This window comes from Mus caroli, chromosome 3 (assembly GCF_900094665.2).
Source record: "Mus caroli chromosome 3, CAROLI_EIJ_v1.1, whole genome shotgun sequence".
NCBI lineage: Eukaryota > Metazoa > Chordata > Mammalia > Rodentia > Muridae > Mus > Mus caroli.
This window is the reverse complement of record NC_034572.1, coordinates 70,473,108-70,479,107: the sequence shown is the minus strand read 5'-3', so window position 1 is coordinate 70,479,107 and position 6,000 is coordinate 70,473,108.

Sequence of the window (6,000 nt, the reverse complement as noted above, 5' to 3'; positions counted from 1 at the left end):
AATTGTTTTCCAGCCTTTCATTCTGAGGTAGTGTCTGTCTTTTTCCCTGAGATGGGTTTCCTGTAAGCAGCAGAATGTTGGGTCCTGTTTGTGTAGCCAGTCTGTTAGTCTATGTCTTTTTTATTGGGGAATTGAGTCCATTGATATTAAGAGATATTAAGGAAAAGTAATTGTTGCTTCCTATTATTTTTATTTTTAGAGTTGGCATTCTGGTTTTGTGGATGTCTTCTTTTTGGTTTTTGAGGCATTACTTTCTTGCTTTTTCTAGGGCATGGTTTCCGTCCTTGTATTGTTTTTTGTTTGTTTGTTTGTTTGTTTGTTTGTTTTGGTTTATTTTGTTTTTTGGGTTTTTTTTGTTTTTTTTTTCTGTTATTATCCTTTGAAGGGCTGGGTTCATGGAAAGTTAATGTGTGAATTTGGTTTTGTCATGGAAAACTTTGGTTTCTCCATCTATGGTAATTGAGAGTTCGACTGGGTATAGTAGCCTGGGCTGGAATTTGTGTTCTCTTAGGGTCTGCATAATATCTGTCCAGGATCTTCTGGCTTTCATAGTCTCTGGTGTAAAGTCTGGTGTAATTCTGATAGGCCTGCCTTTATATGTTACTTGACCTTTTTTCCTTATTGCGTTTAATATTCTATCTTTATTTAGTGCATTTTTTGTTCTGATTATTATGTGTCGGGAAGAATTTCTTTTCTATTCCAGTCTATTTGGAGTTCTGTAGGCTTCTTGTATGTTCATGGCCATGTCTTTCTTTAGGTTTGGGAAGTTTTCTTCTAAAATTTTGTTGAAGATATTTGCTGGCCCTTTAAGTTGAAAATCTTCATTCTCATCTACTCCTATTATCCTTAGGTTTGGTCTTCTCATTGTGTCCTGGATTTCCTGGATGTTTTGAGTTAGGATCTTTTTGCATTTTGTATTTTCTTTGATTGTTGTGCCGATGTTCTGTATGGAATCTTCTGTACCTGAGATTCTCTCTTCCATCTCTTGTATTCTGTTGCTGATGCTTGCATATATGTTTCCAGATTTCTTTCCGAGGGTTTCTATCTCCAGTTTTGCCTCACTTTGGGTTTTCTTTATTGTGTCTACTTCCCTTTTTAGCTCTTGGATGGTTTTATTCAATTCCATCACCTGTTTGGTCATGTTTTCTTGCAATATTTTAAGGGATTTTTGTGCTTCCTCTTTAGGGTCTTCTACCTGTTTAGCAGTGTTCTCCTGTATTTCTTTAAGTGAGTTATTATCATTCTTCTTGATGTTCTCTACCATTATCATGAGATATACTTTTAAATACGAGTCTAGTTTTTCAGGTATGTTGGGGTGCCCAGGACTGGGTGGGGTGGTAGTGCTGCATTCTGATGATGGTGAGTGGTCTTGGTTTCTGTTAGTAAGATTCTTACGTTTTCCTTTAACCATCTGGTAATCTCTGGAGTTAGTTGTTGTAGTTGTCTCTGGTTAGATCTTGTTCCTCAGGTGATTATGCTAGCCTCTATCAGCAGACCTGAGAGACTAGATCTCTCCTGAGTTTCAGTAGTCAGAGTTCTCTCTGCAGGCAAGCTTTCCTCTTGCAGAGAAGTTACCCAGATATCTGGTGTTCGAACCTGCCTCCTGGCAGAAGTTTTGATCCACTCACAGAGGTCTTAAAATCCCGTGGAGTGTCCTGTGTATACCTTACCTTACAGGTGTCCACGCCCAAGGTACCCCTGTGCTGGCGTACTTGTGCCCCTGATCAGGTCGGGTTTTCTGCTCTCCTAATTAATGCAGTCTCAGGTCCCTCGAGATTGGATTGGAGCAGAAGCTGTGTTCCACTCACCAGAGGTCTTAAGATCCCATGGAGGAAGTGGACTTTGCGCCCTAGCTACCCTGATGCTAGCAGGACCGGAAGGGACTTGTGCCCCTGATCAGGCCGGGTTTTCTGCTTCCCTAATTAATGCAAACTCAGGTCCCGCCCAATTGGATTGGAGCAGAGCAGCAGCCTTGTTCCACTCACCAGAGGTCTTAAGATCCCCTGGCGTGTCTTGTGGGTAGCTTGAGGGTGTCAGCCGACTCTGTGCCCTAGTTACCCCGTGGTGCTGGCAGGACAGGAAGCTAATCTCTGTTTTATAACTAATTTTGTCTTCATTCCAGCATGTTTGGGGGTAGACTGCTCAGATTTACAGGGATGATAAACTACAACTGAGTCATCTTTATTCTGTTAATCTAAGAAAAATCCAACCCAATTCTACAGTGCAAACTCATGAAACTTGTACACAACATGTATTTGTTGTGTATTTCAAAACCTCCACACTAGGATCCTGGCCCTTCTTGCTTCCTCAGCTGTCCAGTAGCAAGACTTTTTCTCCTGCTCATATGTTCTTGCTAATCTCTTTCTCATGCAATTCTGCTATCTCCACATTATCCTATACATGGCTCTCATAGTCTATCTTTAACTGTTATTGCACTATGATATGCCTGTAAATGTTGGGTACCAGATAGTAGAAGGTGGTTGTTTGAATACAAAATGTCCCTCATAGGCTCATGTATTTGAATGCTTACACACCAAGAAGTGAGATGTTATAGGATTAGAAAGATGGTAGATGTTGATCACTGGTGAGCTTTGGGGTTTTTAAAGCTCATGCCAGACTAAATCTCTCTTTCTCTGCCAATGAATCAGGATGTAGCTCTCAGCTACTGTTATATAGCACCTGCTTGCAAATTGCCAGGTTCTTCACCATGATGCTAATGAACCAAACCTCTGAAAGTGTAAGCAAGCCACTAATTAAATTCATTCTTTCATAAGAGTTTCCCTGGTCAAGGTCTGTTTTCACAGCAATAGAACAGTGGTTAAGATAGTAAAGGGAGGTTTTTATTGTAAATAGGAGAGAGAGAGAATATCCAAAGTGATCTGGAAGTGTCCATAGCAGATACAGAGAAGTAGAATGAACACAGCCAGAGATATCAGTAAGAGAGTGCAAGAGGATAATGTGGAGATAGCAGAATCGCATGAGAAAGAGATTAGCAAGAACATAAGAGCAGGAGAAAAAGTCTTGCCACTGGACAGCTGAGGAAGCGAGAAGGGCCAGGATCCTAGTGTGGAGGTTTTGAAATACACAACAAATACATGGGAGTAGGGATCTGAAGTAGCCTGGAGGCCAGCATGGATTTTGTTATGCGAATTTTGTTGTTGTTATGGATTTTTGTTACTGCTCAATGGAATCATATGTCTTTTCTGCAAGGGGTGTGTGTGTGTGTGTGTGTGTGTGTGTGTGTGTGTGTGTATTATTCCTTTTGGTCATAAGGCATCCATTTCACAAGTTTTTTCAGGGTTTATGACTTTTAAATAACAGCCAGAACTCATTCCATATATAGTCCAGTGTGATCTCATTTCAAGAGATATGGACTTCTTTAGACATAACATTGATGTAACACAGCCAAGCTGCCTGGGAGTGCTTGAGTCACTCAGAAAGGACCTTCCACCTTGCCTGGGGGCTGTGCATTATGGTTCATGTTTCCCAGTTTTCTGAGATATCACTTATGCCCATGGGGGCTTTGGTGACATGGCTATCTATGAGTCCTTTCTGCCGTGGTTAATGTTCTCTTATGTATAGTCTTTCAAATAACCCCAGTAAAATTCATTCATTTACAAAGTTTGACTTTTGTGGTATCCATACTTTGGTCTGCTCTGAGTTCCCTATCAGGGGTGAGTAGACATGTGTGCTTTGTCTCCTCAGTAAAAGTCCTATTATACAATAGGAAGACATGAAACCCTCTCAACCAGTGTGAGATGCCGTTATTTTACTCTAGGGAAATAATAAACATATGACTATAGACTACTGATGATTTATTTGACAGATGGCTTTTTTGGGTGTCCTATTCTAAGAACTATCTAGAGAACTGAGTATATGTTAGAGTATGTGTTAGGGAAGCTACTTTATTTTTGTCTGTTTTAATTTTATTCTTTTGAGATAAGGATGTTGCTATATAGACCAGGGTGGACTCAAAGTGGCTATCATCCTGCTTTCACCTTTTAAGTGCTGAAACGATAGATGTGTACCAAAGTGATCAATATTTCTTGTCTCCTCAAGTTGTAACTGAACTGTAAAGTGCTTATACACTATTTCTATATCCAAAGAGAACTGTGAATAAAATGAGGAAAACATTCAGAAAAAAAAAACAAACATGAATTTGATGTTTGTCGTAAAGGTAAACTAGAAAAAAAAACAAAAAAACAAAAAAACAAACTTGATTGGTATGTGGTATATATTCAAAATTTAATATTGTTCAAAATACATTAATACTATTCAGTATTACCCATTGCTTCCAGTATTAAATTCAACATATTTTCAATTTCCAATACTATTAAGAAATGCTCTGTATATCTACTCATAAATCAAAATACAAATAAATGCAAGTAATCCAAATGTTTATATATGATAAATATTCTCATTTATAAACTATTCAGATTTACAGTGCAATGGCATATATTTAAAACATAAAATATAAGTTAAACTTAAATTCAATGTACACACACACACTTTTTTTCATTGTGTGTGCACAAACGTGTGTGTGAGTGTTTGTGTGTGTCTGTATGTATTTAAAACAAATAAGCTTTTGGGAACATGACAACTTTATTAAAACACATAAACAACCCATAGTCTAAGAAATACACTATCAAAACATAACATGTAAAACTGAAATTAGGCTTTTTAGTGCATTTAGAAATCATACAGCTATGACATAGCAAAATCACCTGATTCCTAAAAGAATACAAATGATAATAAAATTCTGATAAAGTATGTACTATTCAAGAGTTTCTTTTCAGTATTCTGAAACCTTTTTAAATTGAACATATAATCTGAGACACATTTGAGTGTACGTATTGTTTGATGGTTTGAAATATCCTAATTTTGTCCTATAGGGAAATGAATCAAGGCTCTGGAGGAGGGTCAGCAAAAGTATTTCCCGAGAGACAATCCCAGCCTTCTCTTGTTCAATTTTGATATAGTCTTTCTAAGGTTGCTAGGCTGACCTCAAAGTCTCTGTAGCTCTCCTTCAACCTCTAGAGTACCTAAAGTAGGTGGTGAGGGTGTTCTACCACACTTAGCAGTATTGTTTAGAGTTCACATGGTTGCATGTGCAATGAATATACTAATAGCTTACATTTAAGGCAAAATCAAACTATCTTAGAGTCAGTCATATGGCATTTCTTTCTAGGTGGTTCAAATCCAATCCTATTTTATTCCCAGTGCCTTTGCAAAATCCTTTACAGTCATTTTATGTTTTGTTTGCTTCAGTAACCTTTTGTTCTTATCACTACTGATATTGCTTTCGTCCTCTCGTTTATACTCTCATTGGCTGTCACTTTGAAGGTAGATTTTTGTTTTGTTTTGTTTTGTTTTGTTTTTCTGCACCTGTCTATGATGGCTAACAAGGCTGTTGATATTTCTTTTCTTTTTTTTTGACAATTTTTTATTAGATATTTTCTTAAACTGGGCTCCGTTTACTCAAAAAATGCTAGTTGTACACCAATATTTAAGAATAAAAAAATAAATAACTCCATATTTAAATTATTCACATTTTAAAAATTCTCCACAACTCTTCCCTTCTCTAAGGAGACAGGAGGGGAGGCAATAGGAATGATAGATTGGTAAGGGTACAACTGGGAAGAGAGGAGGGAGGGGACTGTGATCAAAATGTAAAGTGAAAATGATAAATTATTGGAGAAATCCTCTCATCTTCCATTTTTTATATTTTATAAAATTCATTTTAAAATTACTTATTAATTATGACCATGCTGATTTCCCCTTGAATGGTTAAGTCTATATATTATTTATTTTAAAAACTTTATCATCATCATCATCATTAATTACTATATGTGTGTTTGTGTGGAGTGAAATGTGTCAAGCTTCTGTAAGGAGGTGAGAAGAAATCTATGTTGAAACAATTGTCTCCTTCCCCTTTCCACTGTTGATAGTGGTAGGAAGTAGGCCATGTTGGAGCTATTTGGCAGCCAGGAACTCACTCCT